Source organism: Saccopteryx leptura, chromosome 2 (assembly GCF_036850995.1).
Source record: "Saccopteryx leptura isolate mSacLep1 chromosome 2, mSacLep1_pri_phased_curated, whole genome shotgun sequence".
Lineage (NCBI taxonomy): Eukaryota > Metazoa > Chordata > Mammalia > Chiroptera > Emballonuridae > Saccopteryx > Saccopteryx leptura.
The window spans coordinates 268,546,712-268,571,508 of NC_089504.1; positions in this window are offsets into that span (position 1 = coordinate 268,546,712).

Genomic DNA, 24,797 nt, shown 5'->3' on the forward strand with positions numbered 1-24,797 from the left:
ACTTCTCTGGGTTGGCAGCATGACTGAAAATAACCCAGAAAGCCTTTGTACATTTTATGGCTTTTAGTGCAAGAAGGAAAGAGGCCAGATTCCTCACTGAAGCCTAAGCAAGCAATCGCTCAAGGGCATTTACCCAGGTGTTTGGGGGATTGTGCCGATTCATTATGAAGAGGCAGAGAGGCTGAGAGTCATCCCTGTTTCAACATCTGCCTCTCTGTGTGGTCCAAGTGCACTAGTCTGTTAATTTTTGCAACTTCAGTCTTGCTTCCTGGAATTTGAGTTCTGACACTTGCTTAGTCACTTCCTGTTGGCTGATCCGGGCAGTGTTCTTGAAATGTATTGCATGCTTCAACTTTACCTATGGTTCTGATTCTAAAAATTAATTATCAATAATAATTAGAAATTACATAAATCTACTTCGAAAACTACAATTCTTTAATACAATTTAATGCACTTACTAGCCTTCCTCTAAACCTCTTAAACATGTAAGAATTGGTAGTATCCTTTCATTGAGCCTGTAGTCTAGGTAACAATATAGACTTAGACATACACAGCCACATCCATGGCTACCAGACCCCACATTCTGTTTTCCAGCTGGGATGCTCTCCTTTCCCTCCTCACACAGCCTGTACTTTCTCACTGCTGGTTTTATTTCATCCATCTTAGAGGTTTCTTTCTCTCAAAAACCTTTCCTGACCATCTGACTGCCTTTCAGATGTGATTTTTTACATGACCCTATATGCCCTTCATAGATTTTTATCATGGTGTATGATGATCAGTTGGCTTATTTTCTGCCTCCCTCCTGCTTCATAAGCTCCCTGAGAGCACTGCTCACTCCAGTTTTATTCTTTGCATTGCACCTCTTATCACAGCTGATGCCCATCATGGGTAAGTATGTACCATTAAACATTGGGAGGTAGGGTGAATGTTTTTGAGGAGACCCATTGTTGGGCAAATAAGTTTGTAAAATGTGATTTTTACGTTTGCTCACTTTTATGGTTAAAAATGGCCACTACCCACATGAATGGCGCTGCCAGGTGAAACTGCTACAGTGGTACCTTGAGATACGAGTTTAATTCATTCTATAACTGAGTTCATAAGTCAGTCAACTCGTATGTTAAACAAATTTTTCCCATTTAAAATAACTGAAATAGATTTAATCCATTCCAGCCCTGTGAAACATCCCCAAACCATCCTAAATTATGAAAAAAGACAATTTTAAATTAAGAAACACACATGTATACTTTACCAATGCATAACAAAATATATGAAATAAAAGAAAAAAGTGTTATTTAGTACTGTATTCTTACTTTGGAGACAGACGAGTGCAGCTAATGGAGGTGAATGGCGGAGGAGGGGGGAGGGAGGAAGGGATGCAGACACTGTAGACATATAAACTAAAACTGCACTTTCTTAACACTAAATGTAAACTAAAACTGCGTTTTCTTTACTTCAAACAAAACTAAAACTGCACTTTCTTTACTTAAAATGAAACCACAAAAACTTAATTGTAAAAAAATGCACTTTCTGAACTTTAAACTTAACCTAAGCTTAACATTACGTATTTTTCATTTAATCATCACCTGTTTTTGCCTTTTTGACTGCACTTTCGGCACTTTCACTTGCAAGACTTTTCAATAAAAATCTATCCAAAGAAGTTTGCTTTTGCCTGCCTTTTAAAATGTTACGGAAATGTGACAAACAAGTGTCATTAAAAAGTGTTGAAGCACAACCAGTTGAAACTTTTCCTGGGTGTTTTTTTTTTTCAATGAAACTTGAAAGCTTCTCCCACATTGCCAGCATGTCTTTAATTTCACTTGTAGAAATCACTTCCTCTGACTCTACCTCCTCCTCACTACTAATCTCTTGCAGAAGCTCTGTATGTTGCATCATCTGTAGCTCCTTCAACTCCTCAGTTGAGAGTTCCTCCTCATGTTTCTCGACAAGCTCATTTACATCACCCTCATCTACCTCCAGACCCATCGACTTTTCGAGGGACACAATCTCCTCCAATGTTTCTACCTTGGTCTCGGTCTCTGGTTCAAATTCTTTGAAGTCCCTGTCTGCAACAACATCAGGCCACAACATTTTCTATGCCGAGTTCAAGGTTCTTCTTGTAACCCCTTGCCATGCCAAGGCAATAATGCATAAACATTTCACAATGTTGTAGTGATCTTTCCAAAACTCTCGAAGGGTTAGATTTGTATTTTCAGTCACCTCAATGCAGTGGCAGAACAAGTGCTTTGTGTAAAGCTTTTTAAAGTTGGAAATGACCTGTTGATCCATAGGTTACAAGATTGAAGTCATGCTGGGTGGGAGGCAGAGGACTTTCACAAATCTGAAATCATCGAGAATGTCATCTTCAAGACCAGGTGGGTGGGCTGGAGCATTTTCAAGGATTAGTAATGCTTTCATCGGGAGTTTATTTTCTTGAAGATATTTCTTCACTGCAAGACCAAAGATGAGATTTCCCCATTCAATAACAAACTGCCGCATAACCCATGCCCTAGCATTGGCATACCACATAATCTGCAGTTTTTCTTTAAGAATCTTGTGAGTCTTAAAGGCTTGAGGATTTTCAGAATGATACACTAGCAGTGGCTTTACTTTACAGTCACCTGCTAGCATTTGCACACAATGCAAGGGTCAGATGGTCCTTCATGGGTTTATGGCTTGACAACTTCTTCTCCTCTGCAGTGATGAAAGTCCTCCAGAGCATTTTTTCCAAAACAATCCTGTTTTGTCACAGTTGAACACTTGTTGGGGGATGTAGCCTTCCTTTGCAATAAGTGCAGCAAAACATGCAATGTACTCCTCAGCTGCCTTAATGTCAGCACTCACAGCTTCACCATGCCTCACTACCGAGTGGATGCCAGATCTTTTCTTGAAATTTTCAAACCAGCCACGACTTGCCTTAAATGTATCTTCTGCTGCCTCTTTTGAGGGTGATGATTTTTCTTCTTCAAGTTGCCATAAATATGTGCCTTTTTGCATAATATAGTCTCTGTCATTGTATCTCCTGCCAGCTCTTTCTCTTTCACCCACACCAGCAGAAGCTTCTCCATTTCTTCATGAATATTTGTCCTTAACTGGGACAGAATTAGAGTTCCTTTCACTGGATTTGCACTTTTGATGGAATCCTTTGGTTTAAGGATGGTACAAATTGTAGATGTATTGTGGTCCTACAGCCTTGCCAGTTCAATCACTTGTACACCACGTTCATGTTTTTCTATTATTTCTTGCTTTACTTCTATTGACATCATTCTCTTCTTCTTCTCACCACTGTCCTCTACACTCACTTTCTTCAGCCCCATGATAGCACACAAAAAAAGTTACTAAAAAATGCAAAAATGATGCAAGAACAAGTACAGCGCACAAGATTCGACTTGATTCTGTGGGTAACACGTGAGAAAGAACAAGATGCTGGTGTTGTGCTAGTGATACTGGACCCGTGCGCCAATGTGCCAACTAGTGGCAGCTTCCCGAATCATAACTCGTATCTTGAAATTTTGCTTGGATCTCAAACAAAAATATGAACAGAGTCGCAACTCGTATCTTAAAAAAAAAAATTTGTATGTTGGTCTGCTCGTATCTCAAGGTACCACTATAATTATCTTCCTGCTTGGGAAGGGCCATTGTTTTGCTAATGTGTGCTGAAGGAGAGGTTTTCACTCCAAGAAAAGTTTGTGAGGAAGAGGAAGGAAAAAAGAAAGAAGCAGCCAAGATGGCAGGTTGCTGAAGGAGAAGCCAGTTTGTGCAGAGATGCGAAGGAAGAAAGGGTGCAGATGGGGAACCGAGGTGACTTAGACTGGTGGGGGACCTTAGATTCTAAGAAACCCAGATTTGTCAGTAGCTTGTGAGCTCTGAATGAGTGGGTTTTGGAGCCCTGTGTGTTGTTACTCGCCTGCCCAGTGCGAGGCTAGAATAAAGAAATAGCTCACCAATTTTTGGCTTCGCAGTTTCTTTACCATCTGTCCAAATCTAATAGGAACCTGCACCTGCCTGGCTGTGATGGCCACGGCTACTGGCCTTACCCCCATGTGAGAGCTCAGGTCTCCCTGCTTGTTTACTTGGTCAATGGTTGTTTCCTCATCAATAAATAGCACTGAAAATACACAACTCACAAAAATTAGGGGATATTTTATCACTTCATATTCATTTTGAAATATCCCCTAATTTTTGTGTACAGTGTACCATATTTCCCCATGTATAAGATGCACTTTTTTTCCAAAACTGTGGGGTCTAAAAACTGGGTGTGTCTTATACAGTGGTTATAGGCTTTTTACTTGCATTTCCTGCCTTTTCACACTTGTTTTTGTGCTCATTGTTGAAGACAGTGATTTGTCATCAGACACAGATGAGGACAAGCTAATGGATAGGAGTTTTGATAGTGACAAAGAGTTGTATGAATTTTATAATGAATAAAACTTGAGTTCAATAACTTTACATAATACTTTTCTTTTCAAATTTTGGGCCCCAAAATTAAGGTGCATCTTATACATGGGAGTGTCTTATACATGGGGGAATATGGTACATCTTGCTCTGAGGGTTGTTGCCAGGATCAGATGAGATAGTACAGGTGATAGTGTTTTGTAATCTCTAGAGATGTTAATTATTATTCAGTCCTCTAAATTGTGTTTGCATTCATTAGCAATGTTAATTTGCAGTTTAGCACTTGTTTGAGATTCTTTAATATGCAAATATTGATTTTTTTCCCCTAAAGAAAACAATAAGTAATATATTTCATTTATTACTTTTTCTTTAGTAACAGTGCCTGTGACATCAAAAAAGTTATAGAAAATTTAAGGCAGAGATTTTTGTGACCTATTGATTGTTTTGTTTTTATGATTTCAGCAACTATTCAGCCAAACTGTATTTTCAGTTTAAGAAATTTTATTTTTCTATTTGACATAGTTAATACCACAAACAAATAGAAAATTTTATTGACATTTATACCAAAATTAGATACTTTGATTCCAGGTTTATTAATATTTCATCTTTCTTGTGTGATCCAATAACCAACTATGTAGGTCACTTGATTATAATAATATTGAGGTTTTTTAGTGCAATAATAAAATGCATTACTTAAAAAGTAAATATGAAATTTACTCTATAATGACAATATTTATTACTATTAAAGGTGTTTGGAAGAAATAGCTCATTGAGTTAATTATAAATTTGGGGTATGGAGAATAGGTTCTATCAGACCAAACTCCCCACTATGAAGAACTGTAAAATATAGATAAAATTTAAAAAAAAAAGAAAATCCAAATCATAAACAAAACCCCAGCTGTTAACTGCAGTATAGACCAAATCAACAGAGAGAACTTGTGCAGTCAAGATTTTGGAGAAAAGGAAAACATTGAAGTAAACCCTGTAGACCTACTGCTTTGTCTCATCAGATTATTTGTCAGTTCATATTGGGGGATCCAGAGGCTGAGCAGGAAATGGCAGCCTAGGGGTTGAAGTAAGTTAGTTGGGCTGCAGAGATAATCATTGGGGTTCAAGGCTATCAAGACAACCAAAACTTAAAAGGAACTGTAGAAAAGCAACATTCTGCACAAATTATCCTTTCAAGGAATTTACCAATTCTTAAATTATGCATATGAGGTAAGAGGTCAGGAAAAAAGCAGAAGTACTACGAAGGTGTATGGCCAGGGGCCACTGCCATCACAGCCGTTCACATGCAGGTTCCCATTAGATTTGGGGAGAGGGTAATGAAACAGTGGAGCCAAAGACTGGTGGGCCATTCCTTTATTCAAGTCTCGCACCAGCAGGCGAGTAAAAACAAACACAGAGGGAAAACACTTCCCTTTCACTCAGAGCTCACAAAGCTACTGACACATCGGTTTTCCCTAGAATCAAAGGCCCCCTCCAGTCTCAGTAGAGCTCACAAAGCCCTTCGCCCCTCTGGTTCCCATCTGCCAACATGACTTCTTACTCTGCAAAACTGGCTTCTCTCTCTTTACCTGCCATCTTGGCTTCTTTTTCCTTCACTGCCTTCTTCTGCTCTCACTCTCCAAAAATGACTTCCTTTCTCCTCCTTCTTCTCTGCTCTTTTCAAAACTCTTTGGCACAAAAATCTTCCTCCAGCAACAATTAGCATAACAATGGTCCTTCCCAAAAAGGAAGGTAATTAGCAATTTCACAGACAGCTGCCCAGCACCATTTTTAACAATAAAAGTGAGCAAACTCAAAAAACACAAATTTTACAAACTCATTTGCCCAACAGAAGAGGCTAATATATCTAAGTGGAATTTTGCTGTTGTTGTGATGATGATGAGAAGCTAACCTGACAACAGGGCTGTCCAAGAAGGAGGCATTTAGGCAACACTGCAGGTGTTCAGTGGAGATGTCTGAAGGGCCACACCCTGAATGTAAGAGAAAATAGAGTGGCATTCACAAAATCTGAAACACCACTTTGAATGAGCTCAGCCCTTGACTGGATCAAAATAATCTATTCACGATCTATCTGATTTTCAGAAAAAAATTAAAACATCTCTGGAGGAAGCCACAGTGTCTAAGGATTTACATAAAATGGCCACCATATGAAATTATAGGCATGTCATAAAACAAATCAAATGAATAAAAGCTAAATGGAAAATATGGTAGAAATAGCTCATAAGCACTGGCCGGTTGGCTCAGTGGTAGAGCATCAGCCTGGCAGGCAGGAGTCCCGGGTTCAATTCCCAGCGAGGGCACACAGGAGAAGCGCCCATCTGCTTCTCCACCCCTCCCCCTTTCTTTCCTCTCTTTCTCTCTTTTCCCCTCCCGCAGCCAAGGCTCCATTGGAGCAAAGTTGGCCCAGGCGCTGAGGATGGCTCTGTGGCCTCTGCCTCAGGCGCTAGAATGGCTCTGGTTGCAACAGAGCGACGCCCCAGATGGGCAGAGCATCGCCCCCTGGTGGGCATGCCGGGTGGATCCCGGTCAGGCGCATGCGGGAGTCTGTCTGACTGCCTCTCTGTTTCCAACTTCAGAAAAATACAAAAACAAAACAAACAAACAAAAAAAACACACAAAGAAATAGACTCATAAATGATCCAGGTATTTGAATTGCCAGATAATCTTTAAAATAATGATAATCAATATGTTCATAAAGATGGGGAAAATATTGAAGCCATAGCTACAGTTAGAAAATATTTTAAAAATCAAATAAAAATTTTAGAACTTAAAATGATAATAACTGAAGTGAAAAATGTAGGTATTTAATAACTGATTAAACACAGCTGAAGAAATGATTAGTGAACTACAGAAAAGATTCATAAAAAATATTCATATTGAAACATCCCGGAAAAATTAAGGGCAAATGGGATGTGACAAAAAATCTAGCATCTTGGAACCCTATAAAAGAAGAAAGAATGAGAAATGTCCAAATTTAAAGAGATAATGATTAGGAATATTCTAAACCTTATTATAAATGTCAAGATAGGTTAAAGAAGTTCATAAATCCCAAATGGAGTAAAATAAAAGAAAACCACACATAGGAACATCAGAACACAGCTGCTTTGAAAAGAAAAGAAATTCTTAAAAGCATCCCATAATAAAGAAAAAAGACACATTATTAAAGAAATATAAAAAGACTGGGAAAAATTCTCCTCAGCAGAAATCATTAAAGCTTGGGGACAGCAGATATAATTTGAAAGTCCCCCCAAAATGATGGCTGACCTGTGGGCACACTTTCTTTTATATGAAGGTGAAATAAAGCACCACAACTATCTCTGAGAAAATGTGTCATCAGCAGACACACACTAGAAGATATACCAAAGAGGGTTCTTCATCAGAAGAAAAATGATCCCAGAGGGAATCTTGGCAATGCAGGAAGGGATGAAAGATATGTAAATGTATGAGTTAATTAGATGAATATTGACTTTCTAATCAAATTAAAATGGTCCTAGGTGGTTTCAAATATAGGTAGAATGTAGATATATGAAAACTACTACATCATTTTGGGAGTGAGGAAAATAGAGTTCAGAAAGTAGTGAAAAGTACAAATTTCAGACAGACTCTACTAAGCAAAAGATACCTATTGTCATATCTAAGGTCAACACAAATAATATAAATAATATAAACATATGTCATTACCAAGTTAATAACAATTAAAAAATGAAAGAAATACTTTATAATTTAAAAGATGTAAGAAATTAAAGAGTTAGGAAGCATAAAGAAGGCAGGCCAAGCAGAAAACACACAGTAAAATGTAAGCTTTAAACTCAAATACAGTACTGTACTTTCAATAGTAAATGTAAACTGACTAAATAATGCAATCAAACACATATTGCAAAGCCCTTCAGATTGGATTAAGAGGAAGAACCCAACTCTTAATTGCTTATAAGAGACACGATTTAAAATACAGAAATGATGTAAGAAAAACAGGTGGAAAATATATATATATACCGCACAAAGATGAGTAAACATGGATTTGTTTACTCATACTAAATGTAGATGAAGCAGATATTGAGGGTAAATAAGTATTACTCAGGACAAAAAAATATATTTGATAATGATAAAGTGTCAACTTATCATGAAGATATAATAAACTTACATGTGTATCTGAACAATATTGCCTAGTGCTTCCCTCTCTTCTCTCTCTGTCTCTTTCTGTGTCTGTCTCTCTTCATATATATGGGTATATATGTATACATATATATATATAGAGAGAAGCATATAACAAATCAGTAAGAGAAAGTCAGGGCAATCTAGTTAATACATAAGAAAATTCTTAGACCAGAATTTCCCAAAGGAGTGTATTGAAATGACCAATGAGCATTAAAAAAAAAAATGCCCAAATTTGTATTCATCAGGGAAATATAAGTTAAATCATGATGTTACCACTGTACATCTATTGGAAATGCAAAAATTAAAATTTGACAATGCCAAGAATTGGTGAGGATGAGGAACAACTGGAACTTTAGTATACTGCTGGTGAGAATTTAAATTTGTAAAATCACTTTGGAGAACTGCTTGGCAGTACACATAACCTATGACTCAGCAATTCTACTCCTACATTTATTCCCAGATAAATGCTGATGTACGTGCACCAGAAGATGTATATCAGAACGTTCAGAGAAGCATTGTTTGCAGTGGCCCCAAGTAACTCAAATGCCCATCAATGTGGTGGGTAAATAAATTTGGATATATAAATATTTCCACAGTGAACTATGGAACAATGAACACTTCTGTGATTCCATGGTTAAATCTCACGAACTACTGAATGAAAGAAACCAGACAAATAAGAGTACATACGGTATATGTGCCCTTTGTTTGACTCTACTTATTTAAAGTGCTATTTAAAGTTAAAACATAATGACAATTAATCTGTGATGAGAGAAGTTAGATGAGCATTTCTCTTTGGCAGGGTAGTCACTGGGATTTGGCTTAAAGGGAATTGCTGGGATGTAGGTAATGTTCCATATCTTGATCTGTTTGGTAGTCTGATGGGTGTGTTTCCTTCTGTGAAAATGCTTTGAGCTGTATACTTAAAAGTTGTGCATTTTCCTGCATATATGTTAAACTTTAAAAGATAAAAAAGTCGGATATACTTTCTATCTTGTGGTAGCCATGCCTGCAGGAACAGGATTGACCTGCTCATTTCTGTTTGTAATGGAAAATGTTTTAGCATTTCTAGAAATAAAAAAATGGGCTTGGTTAACATATGGTTCTAGAATAAATCCACTTTATTAGAATATTCAGCAGAGGAATAGGCAGAAATATTTAATGCAGTGCACATATTTTCCCCAGCAATAGCAGTTTGTTTTTTTAGCACATGAATTGTTCACTTATTTCCCGTACGTCTGTCAGACAACTTCACATTTCTTTCTTTTCTAATGCTACAGGATAATGCAATAATCACGACTCAACTCTAAAATGATGTTTTTATCACTTGTGGTTTAGTGGCTGACCATCAATTTGCCTGCGTGTACCGGTATGTGCTGGTCCCCGCCTCTGAGCTCTGTGTCACAGTGACCCAGAGGACCAGATGTCTGCACTCTTGCATAAGCTGCATTCTGGCTGAGCACCTGCTACTGTCATTCTGCTCAGGAAAGTTGACCATCCAGATAATTAATTATGTAATTGGTATCTGTGAATACCATTTTCTATAGAAAGTGATCGGAAGAAATGAAAAGGGAAGAGAGCAAAGTTTTGGTTGACTTTAGAAGGGAAGAAACCCCCAAAACACATTTTTCCTTCTTCCAATCTTCCACCCACAATCAGCTTAATTACACACACCCCCCCCCCCCCTCATTCTAGAACCACCATCTAATTTAGATTTGATGGATTTTGTGAGAAGTCTCATCTAATCGGGACGGTCTCTCTGATTTAAGGGGCCTGCAGTTCGGGCTTTTGCAAGCATTGCTCTAAGATCCCAAGAGAGACAAGAACTTGTGTGTCAGAAATAGCAGGGTGTGTCTTGATTAAACCAAATCTTTAATCCTTTTACACTCCATTGTAAGCAAAGTCTGAGTGGTCACAGATGGACCCTCGAAGGTTACATTTTGCTGCCTGTTTAGTGTGGGTCAATCTAGCAGCTACCACAGTGCCCTAATATATGTGTATTTAGAAATTCTAAACTTTTTGTTTTAGTAAATACTTTTTCTAGATGAGTATTAAAATAACACACAATGGAGAATATTACAGAATGGTTATTAAGCCAAAAAACTCAGCATATGCAAAATACTGTTCACAAGTCCCATTCATCCTTCAGAAAGATAAGCAGAGCGGTGAGTTTAGGGAAGTTATTTGCTCAGATATAATGCTGTGGTCAAAAACCACCCCATCACAGTCTACACCTCCTAGCAGTTGTTAATGAGATTGAAATTGAGTGGTAGGATAAAGATTTCTGTCTCTGATTCAAAGGCTAAATAAACCTGCTGCACCCTCTCTTCTACCAGGAACACTATCAATAGAGCTGTCTTAAGCTTCCTTCTGTTGCCTCAGATGTAATAAGACGCAGAAATGGAGGAGGCTTAAATTGAGCTTTAATGCCTCAGAGACAACCTTTACAATCAGCTCTTCCCCTTTTTCCTCCAAGGGCTAATTTCAGTCTTGTCTCTTATGGGATAGAAACACAGCTCGTAAACAAGTTTAATTCACTTATTAAATAATAAAGCTGCATATTTTGCCCTCTATCTTGTGACTTTACATTTCAAACTTCTGTACTTGGAAAGGAAGAGAGGCCACAGAAGTTAAAAAAAAAAAAAAGAAAATATGACTAATTCTTTTGAAAATAAAATAATCATAACAATATGATCGTCAGCGTTTTTCACTCAGAGATTAAGAAGCTCACTGGAGGCCCCACTACTAACAGCCCACTTATATGAGGTAGCTAAAGTTATCAAACTCAGAGAAACATAAACTAGACAGCAGTCACCAGGGGTAGTGGAGAGTGGAGACAATGGTGTAGAGCAGGGGTCGGGAAACTTTTTGGCTGAGAGAGCCATGAACGTCACATATTTTAAAATGTAATTCTGTGAGAGCCATACAACGACCTGTGTACGTTAGGCATTATCCAATAAAAATTTGGTGTTGTCCCAGAGGACAGCTGTGATTGGCTCCAGCCACCCGCAACCATGAACATGAGCTGTAGGAAATGAATAGATTGTAAATACATGAGAATGTTTTATATTTTTAATGTTATTATTTTTTTTATTAAAGATTTGTCTGTGAGCCAGATGCAGCCACCAAAAGAGCCACATCTGGCTCGCAAGCCATAGGTTCCCAACCCGTGGTGTAGAGTTTCGGTCATGCAACATGGTAAGTTCTGAAGATCCGCTCTACAACATTTTGCTTATAATTAATACTGTAATCCACAATTAAAAACTGTTAAGAGAGTGTAATTCATGTTTCATGTTTTTACTGCAATAAAACCACAAAAAAAATTTTTTAAAGAAAAAAGGAAAGAGACCTACATATTATAGTTCAAGTATATACTTGCCAGGTGCCTCCAAGTTTGGGCATTGATGGTCACTATTCGCAGTGAACTGTATTTGAATGGTACATGTCAGTTCTCCCCACCTAAAACTCAAATGTCAAACGTTTTATTCAAAATGGTACACATTTTTTTGTAATTTTAAGGGTAACATCACCTAAAAGCACTATCTACCTATAGAAGGCAATATTGGATTAGCTCATAATTTTAAAAGATAAGTAATTGACCACAAATTCAGTTTGAATCCCTTCCCTAGGAGCTCTGGTTGGAAAAACATTCTGAGTGCTAGTATCATAAATATTTTACCTAAATAGTTCTGTTTACAAAGCATGTAAAAGATTGAAATATTTCCAGAATAAATCACCCCAATAAAATAGAAACAGCACAGAATCTTTAAACTACTTTTCAAGATCACTAATCCGTTGTGAAGTTTGTCATTCTCATTTTCGTGTTTTACAAACAATGTTTGAAACTTTAAATTATACGGAGAAAGGAGGATGGCTAAAGCAAAAGGGCCATATTTGATAATTTGTACTTATCTACTTATTGTATTTTATGGGTAAAAGGGCCACGCACCTAAAGCATAAAATTAAAAAACTTCTGGAGATTACAAATGGTTATAATCCTGCAATCCACAGCTAGCTGCACAAAACCCAAAAATCCTTGTAAGTTTTATATCAAAAAATTGTTTTGATGTTTTGTGGATTTGTTGACTGTAGACTTGTGGATTGATTTTTGAAAAGAGAATAAGGATAAACAATTTTGGTCATTGTATTGTGAATTTTAACACATATTGAAGAATTGAATTAGTCAGATGTTCATAAACTTTGCTTAAATTTCTTAGATTTGTTTTCAATTTGTGAATGATTTCTTAGTGGTAATTTTCAGAACAAATTTTTGTAAAGTTTTATTTCCAATTCCAAAATATAGAGGTGGGATCTTTCAAAAAGTCAAATGGAAATGACCCGACACATTTTTTATATTGCAAATCAGTATTATCCCAGGTCAAAAGATATGGAATTCTATTGCATTGTCTCACACAGGCTAAGTTCCTGCTTTTTCCAAAAATATGTTTAATGGCTTTTAAAGAGAGAGATCCTCCTACCCCTCTTCAGGATAAACGTTCTTAGCATATTACAAAGGAGAAATAATTCCTCAAGTATTCCCTGACTTCACCCCCTCGGAAGTTGGGTTTCTAAACAAAAGGTGTTTCAGTATGAACATATAAATTTTTGTACATGCTTTCTTATCTTTGTAAAACTGACTGTAATGTTCAGGTTCAGAGTGATCTTTTTAAACTCACTGGATTCCCTCACCCTTGTATTAGTTTCATTCTTCTTTATAGATAATTTGACGATTTCCAGAGCTGAACCAGACAATACAGAGACTCTGTCTGAAGCACAGGCCAACTCTTGGAAAGAAAATAAAAAATTTTGTTCATTGTATGGTATCCAGATATCTGGGTGTTTGATATGCAGAAGATCATCTGAATGATGCTCTCTGTGCTAGGACTGTGGGTGGCAACAGAGGGAGGAAGAAAGGAAGAGCCAGGACTGAGAGAGTGAAGGGGAAACCAGGGAAGGAAGACTAGGGGACAGGGAGCTGGCCAGACCTCACACAGGAAGCTCCCAGGATGTGGAGGTCAACTACGGGAGGTGGGGCTTAGGAAGGGGAGGAAGTCAGAGCACAGCCAGTTTATTCAGGCTAATATTAGGTTTTTGCTGGAGTGCGGACTAGATGCCTCTCATGTTATCAAGAATGCACCAAGGATTTTCAACCTTTTTAAATAAATGAAAGTCAAGCAACTAGTTTCATCAGCTTTGTTCTGGATTTCTTAAGAGTCTTCATATCTTTCTCTAAAACCAGACTTTTGCCCATTGTTATCTCCATGACATGATTAAAAGAATCCAAGAGCTTTCAAGTACCAGAGAATGATTGATAGTGACACTAGTGAGATCTAATCTTTATTTTCAAATTAAAAATCTCTTTGGAGGAGTAGCAAATGAATTCACTAACACTCTAGTTTGTTAGTAGGATAATACTTGCCTAACAGAATGAGTTAGGGAATAGTCTCTTTGCTTCTATTTTCTGGAAGAGAATGTGGAGAATTAGTATGATTTTTTCCTTGAATGTTTGGTAGAATTTATCCATGAAACCATCAATTCTGGGCCTGATTTTTTTTTGGAAGGTTATTTAATTATTGATTCAATTTACTTAACAGATACAGGCTTAATTCAGATAGTCTATTTCTCCTCGCATGAGTTTTGGCAGTTGGTATCTTTAAGGAATTGGTCCACTTCACCTAAGTTATCAAATCTGTGAGCATAGAGATATTCATAGTATTCCTTTATTATTCTTTTAAAAAACTTTGTTGAGGAATAATTAACAAATATAATTTTATATATTTCAATTGTGTATTATCTTTTTAATGTCCATGGACTTGGTAGTGATGATCCCTCTTTAATTTCTGATATTGGCAATTTGTGCTTTTTCTCTCTGTCTCTTTTGTTTGTTTAGTTAGTCTGTCTATGGGTTTATAATTTTTATTGAATTTTTCAAAGAACAGCTTTGGGTTTTATTGATTTTTTTTCTCTGTTGTTTTCCTGCTTTGAATTTGGTTTGTGCTTTTATTTATATTATTTCTCTTCTTTTGTTGCGTTAAGATTCAATTGTCCTTTTCTAGTTTCCTAAAGTGTAAACTTAAATTACTGATTTTATATCTTTCTCTACATCATGTGTCCAATGTGATCAACTTTCCTCTAAGCACTGCTTTAGCTGCACCCCAAAATTTTTGATGTTTGTGTTTTTATTTGGTCAAGATATTTAAAAATGTTTTCCAGACTTCTTTGACTCACCCAGTTAAAATTATAAACTTTAAAATTTAATACTCCTAATCTCTTCCCTTGCTTTATTTTTTCTCCCCTCTCCATTACTAATAACATGCTAATATGGATATAATTTATTTTTTATGCAATTTTGTATCTCTCTATTAAAATATGAGTGCTATAAAGGCAGAGTTCAAGAAGCTTTATCAGTTTTGTTTAATGATGTGGTTCAAGTATCTAAGCTTGTGATGGGTATACAGTAGGCACTTAATACATATTTGTGATTGAAATAAGAGAAACTTTATAAAAAGCTTAACACATGGAATAGGAGAGAGGAAGAAACAGTGCCTTTGAACCAGGATTTGTTAACTTTGAATATTGAAAATTTTTTTAATTAAAAATTTTTTGCTTTCTAAATTCTACATGGATTTTTGATAAATTAAACTCTGCTTGCTATTTGGGTGAATATTTTGTGCCCATTTGATCTCATCTGATCAGAAAGAATGGTACACCAGATATTTTTACATTTCTAGAGTCTAACTGATTATAGTCGGGCAACTCTGAGTCAAAGAACTATGATTTCTCCACTTAAACCATAATATTATTTACTTTGTGAATCAGAGCATAGAAATCACATTTTTATGTCTTATACAGAAAAAAAGAACTTACATAATGTGATTGATCAAGGTTTTATTTATAATAGAGTAAAAAAAAATGGCATGAATTTTCTCAGATGATGTTCATTGGCCAAAGCCATTAGGATATGCAACACCTGACAGAAATCCTTAATGGCCAGAATTTGAAGCAGGGGCTTAGGCTTCATAAAACTTATCCTCTAGCACCTATTTTGCTTGATTTCTCTGTCACAAAACACCATTTAATGGAAGAAGATGCTTTAATGAATACTTAAGAAATATTCATCATCACCAAAGGTGCTAATATATATAAGGCATTGCACTATTGCTGTTAGTAGTGTATCCCAGCTATTTATAGGCATACATTTACATGGAAATTTTATTACCTCAAAAAATACCAAAGAATCTTATACTTTCATACAACTTGTTCAACTCTACTCTTTTCTTTTTTTGTGTGTGTGTGTTTGTGTGTGTGTGACAGAAACAGAGAGAGGGACAGATAGGGACAGACAGACAAGAAGGGAGAAAGATGAGAAGCATCAGTTATTCATTGCGGTACCTTAGTTGCTCATTGATTGCTTTCTAATATGTGCCTTGACCGGGGCAGGGGAGGGCTACAGCAGGCCAAGAGAGCCCTTGCTCAAGCCAGTGACCTTGGGCTCAAGCTGGTGAGCCTCGCTCAAACCAGATGAGCCCGTGCTCAAGCTGGCGACCTCAGGGTTTTGAACCTGGATCCTCCTTGTCCAAGTCTGACACTCTATCTGCTGCACCACCGCCTGGTCAAGCAACTCTGCTCTTTTTTTTTAACTTCTATCCTGACTCATTCCAGGAAAAGAGAACTGTTGAGAAGTTGAAAATAAGCCTTTATAGAATGTCCAGCATGGAGATGGTTGGAGGAAGGGAATGAACTAACATATACTAATAGAATTCCTGTTCTACTGGTTGTTATCTCTCCTGTTGAACAGCTCCATTTCCAACTGTCTTGCCCATGGACAGATATAGGGGATGGAGTAAAATCCTGCACACTAGATAGGTCTATTTCCAAGACTACTGTCCAAGCTAGCCTCTAGTTGGGTCCTGCAAAGAGAGGCATTCATGAAAAACTGGATGATGGCAAGAAGGGAAAAAATGCTTGCCCCTCACCCCTGCTGGTGCTCAGACAACAGCAGCAGTAGCATTGGGAATGTGGCATTTCAGCAGTAGTCTAGGCTCCCAGATTCTTGTTCACCTGTAGTTGTGCCACGTTAACATGCAACCACCCACTGGCACCTCTATTCACCCCAGATTATGGTTTAGAAGCATCCTGATCTTTAACAACCATTTTCTCCTTTCTGCTCTTCCAACCCCTCAAATACTTTTATAACTAACTTTCTTCACTAAGTCATTTTCTTTTTGACAAAGTTAAAGTATGTTTTATTTTCTGACTAGTGCAGATATAACAACACATAGTACAAATAGTGATCCTAGAAAATAAACCCCCAAAGATGGAATCTGGGATTTGTTATTGACTAGATTGTGTTTGAACAGAAAATAGCCTCAAGTGATGGAAGAAAATGAAATCCTTAGAATCTATGACTTATAGTCGCCTGGGATAAATTGTCTCAAACAGAAAAGACTTTGGGAGACAAATTGTTTGCTGAAACTAGAAATGATGATTGCCAAGATTCTAAAGTTTGTTGCTTTTTTACTTCACTTGATAGTTAAAGAAAGAAAATAAAAAGCTAGATATTTAAAACTCAGCTCTATGCTTAGCCCAATAATCATAGATCTTTACTGATGGCTCAGAATGAATCTCTTATCTACTGTAGTCACCCATCTTTGCCTCTACACTCACAATTAGAAGTAGATCCTAGAACATTCCAAAAGATTAACATTAAAAGAATGAAAAAAAATTTGCCAACTTATATTGAAAAAACCCCAGAGACTCTATGTGGGAATGGTGTTTCACTGGGTTGTCCAAAGAGGACTGAATGTAATAAACCCTTTTCTTCAGTGGGGATCATGGGATCCCAAATGGCTGAGCTAGAGCCATATAGCAATGCTTGATTGCAAAGTATATTTGCATGTGGACCTATGGTGACAATCAGTTTCAGCTTACAAAGGTTCTTGACAATAGCCAAATTTTCAGCCCTTAAATAAAATATATTGGCAGTCTACCTTGTAATTGGTAAACTCAAAGACTAGAAAGTAAAAACTGGTTTAAGTCTGCACAGAAGGAAGTCATGTTCTCTCAGTTTCCAGATGACACAGTTCAAAGACCCAGACCCACCTGAAAGAAGGGAAAGTTTCTTATCCCAGAAGAAGGTCCTTGGGATACTATATGTTCTATATAAGTACTGTAAATCCTCTATGTACTGATGAAAGAGAAATACCCAGACCTATCGAGGATTATAAATCAATGGCTCTGAACTGTTAATCTATGGTGCAAATACTATTGTGATTCAACTAAAAATGTACATATGAGATTTTGGTCTGATTACATCTCACATTGGATCCAATAGGTCCATGAAACATGCTATTGTGATTTTCCCAGTAAATAGTTGAAATGACATTTTTGACAATAGGTGAAATCCCTACCATGAATCTGTGAACTGTGGGTTGAGGGCTGTGATTGTAGACAGGACCACGTGGGAGCTCTTGACATTTCCCCTCCCTGCCAAAATATAAACTAAAATCTATCTCTCATTCGTTGGAGAATCATAGAGATTAATGTCACTATCAAAAAAATATTAAATGTAGCTGCTTCTTGTCACCGACCTAATTAATGTTGCCTTTCATGCAGAAGGCAGATGGGCTTTGAAAAATGTGGGGTTTTGTAAATGTAACCAGGTGATAAATAATTCCAATTAGAAATGCCAATTATACATTGAAGATGTGGAGCAAGTCAATATAGGCTTTGGAACATGGGATATATAGTTATTGATCTGGTGATGTTTTTTCTTTCCTATACTAACTAGTAAGGGCTGTTTTACTCTTATCAGGCAAGGACAGAAATACACTGTCACTGGGACTTTGTTTATCCTCATGTTCTCTTATCAAAATCATGTCTGTAAGGACCTTGATTATCTCAGTGTTCTATGGAACAATGTGATGATCCATTACATAGGTTCTAGCAAGCTGATTGGCCCTGGTGGTCAGGAAGTAGCAACTACTCTCAATGTCTTAGAACAGGAATTCTCAGTCCCTGGACCAGCAGCATTAACACCACCTGGGGACATGGGAAGAGTTCTCCAGTCTCAGCCCCATCTAAAATCTACTGCATCAGAAATTTGGGGTGGACTCATCTGTGTTTTAACAAGACCTCTAGTTCTAAAGAGCACTCAAGCTTGAGAGTCATTGCCTTTGAAAGTCATATGGGTGTGACAAGGTAGGAGGTAAGCCTCACAAAAATCCAAGAGTCTGACACCATAGTGGAGTTTTAGGTGTCTAACCTGGAGCATCTCTTCCAAGATAAAGGCAAACTGCTGCATCTTGCACTGCTCACTACTGTGAAAGAGAATTGGTGCTCTTTGCATTGTTGAAATAAATAATACCAAACTTTAGTGTTCTGCTCTGAGTACTTACTAAACAACTTGCAAGGCTACCAAAATAGCAGAGCTCAGAGCTTTACCATTTGGGTTTTATGGCTTTTGGAGGGGCCTGAGACAGTAGCTATAGTGGGAACACCAGCTCCTCAGTTGTCCCTGGATTCTCACTCAGTGGTGACTGAGCAGTTCTAGTGGCCCAAGTGGCACTGCCTTTTGTGGCATCAATAAGAATGCGTGTGGGTCTCTCAATGGCACTGCGGGCTCCTGGGTTCCTGTTCAGCTATAGTAGTGGCAGGAGCTGGCATCAGGGGTGGTAACAGCTCTCTGTCACAGCATAGGCATTTAGCCCTCTCCCTGTTACTCTTACAAAGCTGCTGTCATTGTAACCAACTCCCTGCATTAAAGCCCTTCCTATTTGACATCTTTAGAGTGGTTTCTATTTTTCTGAATGGACATTGATTGACATACCTACTAATGTTCTTTCATCTGATTCTTACAGTGGGCAATACTGGGAAAGACATTATTATCCCATTTTATAACAAGGAAACAGAAACTCAGAGATATTAAGTAACTTGCTCAAAATATAGCAACCAGTGAGTGAATCCATGATGAAACATTCATCTGAAACTAGTTCTTTTTATAGTTTTGTATAAGTGTGAAACCACAATGTAGCATGTTCTTTCTGGGGAATAGCAGCTTCTGGTGGGGTTGCAATAGTTTCCTGTCATAGCTTACTAGATACAGTGTGCATTTTTTAAGCCTTTGTTACCACCCCTTTTAAAAATACCTAAATATGTAGCCTTATGGACAAACAACTACCAGTAGGTTTTGTTATTTAGTAATGTCCAGGATAAGTGTGAAAAATTATGCCTCTGAGCTTGCCCATAGCATGCCCCCTCAGTTTCTCGATTCAGTTGACAATGAAGAGTCTCCTCCAAAATCATACTTTACTTTGTGAGTGCGGTTCCAAGACTGAGAAATGGGGGAATTAGAGCTGATTTTCAACTCTTAAGGTATTTAATCTAGGAGTAAATATAAGAAACTATATAGCCTGACATGTGGTGGCGCAGTTGATAAAGCGTCACCTGGAACGCTGAGGTCGCCAGTTCAAAATCCTGCACTTGTCTGCTCAAGGCAACATATGGAAGTTGATGCTTCCTGTTCCTCCCCCCTTTCTCTCTCTCTCCACTCTAAAATGAATAAATAAATAAAAATTTTAAAGAAACTATATAAAGAATGGTCAGATTTAAAATCAGACTCTGTTTTTCCTTCTCTCTTAATTCCACCAACAGTGCCAGGTAAGATTACAATTGCTATGATTATACAGTTGGTACTAAATACATGTTGACTAATTGATTGACTGGTGGGTTAGAAGGTTATCTCTGGAAATTTTTTCAGTATTCCTATTGAGCGTTTTTTTGTTTTTTATTTTTCATTTTTTGAGGTAGGGTTCCTGCAAAGAAGTTGGGTTCCACCCAAATCATGCTGTTCCACCTACACCAGAGCCTGACTATAACACTGACATTCATGTTATTCTTTCCTTGAACAGGCTCAAGCTCTAATACCATGTAAAAATATATTTATAGAAAGAATCCTAGGAATTGGTGGGCAATATAGATTACTACCATTTAACTATTGAGACCAAGAAAAGCAGTCTTTTTTTGAGTTCATCAAATTTATGACACATCCTGGAATGAATTTAGGCCCTCTGAGCTCATGCTCTGAAGTATCTCCTCTATAAAAGAGGATGATATACTCAGGGTGCATATCTGTTGACTATAATTCTTCTAGAGTGTTAACAACTTCTCTGGGTAGTGGTACTATGAATACATTTATTCCCTAGAACTTTCCAACAAATGTTCATAGTTATAAAATTATTTTCAAAATAATTTAAACACACAGAAATTTTCAGAGCAAAGTGTATTCTCAAACTACAAAAGCTTAGGACATTCCTCATCTGTCCAGTGGCTATTGGTCATCCCCTTGAAGACAGTGGTATTCCAAAAGTTGAACAAATTTATTGACTTGAAATAAAACATAATGTTCCCTTTCAAAGTTATATAAAAAATGAGCTAATACAGAGCATTGTTTATTTGGTCTTTGATTTTTCTTAAATCTTTGAGACTTGCTACCATTTGCTGCTAGACGAAGACAAAAAGAATGACTAACAGAAAAAAATATTAAAGTAAAAACCTGAAAATGTGATTTCTTCAAATATTATATTGTGTTAGTCTGTTTGGGCTGTCGTGATCAAATACCATGAACTAGGTAGTTTAAACAACAGAAATTTATTTTCTCATAATTCTAGTCTAAGAACCAGGTGAGAGCTCTCTTCCTGGTGTGTAGATGGCTACAGTCCTCACATGGCCTTTTCATTGGATTCTCTGGGGCCTCTACTTCTGAAAGTTCTAATTCTGTCAGACCAGGACTCCATCCTTCTGACTCCATTTAACTTTAAAGACATCTGTAGAAGCCCTATCCCCAAATTCAGCCACACTGGGTGATAGAGCTTCAACATATGAATTTGGAGGACTCACAAATATTTAGCTCATGACATATATTGACTATCAGTCTGTTGGTCAAATAAGTTTTTAAATATGATATATGTTTGCTCGCTTATAGTATGCATTGGGTGTGGGGGACAGGCTGTAAGCAGGCAGGGTGGTTATAGCCTAAGGCTTAGTTTGAAGACTAAGCTTTTCCCCACACCCTTGATTGATTGCATGATGTGGGGTGGTGCACTCTCATGAGGAATCCCATTATGCCTCAGATAAGTGACTTTGTATCAGAGACTTCCTTGTTTGTATATTGGATTAAAGGTTTTGATTTCTACACTATAAAGTGGGGCAGACCGGGAGCTTGTGCTCTCGGTTCCTGAGATTAGCATTAGAGGAGAGAGCAGAGAAAGGAGAGGTGAGAAGGGCCACGAGGAGGTGAGGAGAAGCAGCCAAGATGGCAGAATGCTGAAGGAGAAGCCAGTTGGTGCAGAGTTTGTGCAGAGAGTTTGAGAACAGAGGTGAATAAGGCTAGTGAGCTAGAAACCTTTGATTCTAGGAAACTTGGATAAGTCAGTAGCTTTGTGAACACTGAATGAGTGGGTTTTTGAGCCCAATGTGTGTTTTTACTTGCCCATCGGGTACAAGCTAGGACTAAAGCTAATGGCCCACCAGCTCTTGGCTCCGTTGTTTCATTACCATCTGTCCAAATCTAATGCGAACCTGCATGGGCCAGGTGGCTGTGATGGTGGTAGTGGCTTTACACAGTCCTATTGAGTAGTTCAGATGTGCACACAGAATGCCAGAATGCAAGTGTGTTTTTTGAGAGTACAATTTTGTCTTACCTTAAATGATTTCCTTGTCTACATCACTGTTTCATGATGTTCTGAGACACATGACATCACTTTCAGGGTTTGGATCTCCTCAAAATGCGTAAAAGGCACTGGCAGAGTAAAATTTCAATTTCTTGGTGGTTATGACCAATTATGTTATTGCCTCTTTAAGGATATTCAGAGCACCAATAAAATGCATTTGTCCAATATTCATTTTACGTGTTCCATAGCAATTCATGCAAGCTCTGTATCTTTCCCATTTTTCCCTTGGAAGCAACAAAGTGTTGACTTTGGAGTTTAATTTATTAAATTAAACTTATTAAATAAATTTATTAAATTTATTAAATAAATTTATTAAATAATTTTATAAATAACAAATAAATTTATTAAATTTATATTTTCCACATAAATTATCTTGGATACATTATTTAACAGTGCTGTGCCTTATCGGCGCAGTGGGGATAATAATAGTGCCCACACTGTAGGGTTGTTGAAGGATTGAGATAATTCACATTCAACCCTTTGTAAAGGGCCTGGCACTTTTACCCCTAATATAACACAGACATAAAATATAGTTGAAACATTTTGCACCAATTAAAGTATTCCTTTTTGGCCCTGGCTGGTTGATTCAGTGGTACAGTGTCAGCCCGGCTGTGGATGTCCCAGGTGCGATTCCCGGTCAAGTCAGGGCACACAGGAGAACCAACCATCTGCTTCTCCACCCTTCCTCCTCTACTTTCTCAATCTCTTTCTTTCTCTCTCTCTCTTTCTCTCCCACTCCCAGAACCATGGCTCAATTGGTTTGAGTGCATCAACCTGGGTGCTGAGGATGGCTCCATGGAGCTTTCTCCTCAGGTACCAAAAAGAGCTCAGTTGTAAGCATGGCCCCAGATGAGCAGAGCATCAGCCCCAAATGGGGATTGCCAGGTGGATCCTGGTCAGGGTGCATGTGGTAGTCTGTCTCTTTATCTCCCCTCCTCTCATTTGGAAAAGAATAATAGTCATAATAAAGTATTCCTTTTAAACAAGAGAGTTTTAAAAATGATATAGAGCTTAGTGAAGCCAAATAGCAAATTCACATTCTGCTGCTCTGTTGTATTATGTATTTCACTCAGCGGCTTTTCTCCATCCATAGGGACTTCAATTTTAGGAAGGTCTTTATCTGTTCCTACATACCCAAATTTGACCTCTGACCAAGACCTCATCTGCACAGGCCAAGGAATAAGGAGATTAAGATATTGTTGTCGACATGGGAGGTGATCTCTTCAGCTCCTCCTCTTTCTCCAACCTTTGACCTTTCCTTTCACCCGGTACCAACTCTCCCCCCACTCCAGGAACATGATCCTGACTGATACCTGCTAATCTCTACCAATTACAGGATCTTTTTCAGCTGGTGGTTACCCCTGTCCCATTGCCCTTCAAATAAAGAGAGAAAGAAAAATCCATGTTGGCACACACACACACACACACAAAAGATATTGTTGTCCACTTATTCGTGACTCTAAATTCAATGGCCTCCAGGCCTCCTCTACCCTCCTCCCTTCACAGGGTTCTCTGTTTAAGTGAAGTCACAACATTAATCGCAGGTGACACTAATTTTCAGTCTAGGACAGGACTTTCTCACTGAGTAATCTGGAAGTCCACTGCCAGCCAGGGCGGGGCTACTCTGCATGGGATGGCTAAGTCAGCCATGGGCCTGCTGTCGCCTGCAAGGACTTGGTGTTACCAATCTCAACATTTTGTCCTCAATGGATTGATTCTTCTCTCTGCTAGTAAAATTGAAAAGTCATAGCACTAAAATAAAGAGTGTGCAGTCAAGCTGCCTTTCTGTCAAGCACCTTACATTTTAGCTTTACTCTTCTAACAAGGTGAAAGGCAAGGCGTAATTAGCACTAACAGCCTGCTTTTGTGTTCTCATCTCCTCCTTACCAACCCCCCAGATATAAAAGTCAATGTATTCCATGTTTTAATAATAAGCAGTGAGTATGTAGGGTGTGCAACTACATTTAGGGAGTCAGCGGTTTAACCCAGATCACTCCTTTTTAGCTTTTGGGTCTTGCTTCTGGGAAAAGACTTGGAACAGGCTACCATTTGAAGCTGTTTTGAAAATGACCTTGTTTCTGTCTCCTCACTCAGCTCTCTCCAGGGAATATTTTGTTCTAGGACATCTTGCTTGAGCCCATGGTGGGTACTCCAGAAAAAAAAAATTGATATTCAAAGAAGAGGTCTCAATTTCCCAGAAAAATAAAATGACTAAAGAGGAGTAAATCAAACTTTTAAAAGGGGAAAAAATTCTTTCTAACACTGCAGAAAGGTTAAAAACCTCTCTTTCGCCAACCTGCATTCCCATCCCACTGTCCTAATGGTAAATCTATTAGAGAAGAATTCAGATCTACTTGATGTTAGATAATGAACTCAACTCCGTCTGGGGGCTTTCGTGAACTCAGTTTCACCTCTCAACTGGCTTCTGTGTATTACTATTACAGGGTTGCTCTATGTCAGAATATCTCTTTAAGCCAATAAATCCTTTTTTTTTTAAGTGCATATGAATAATCA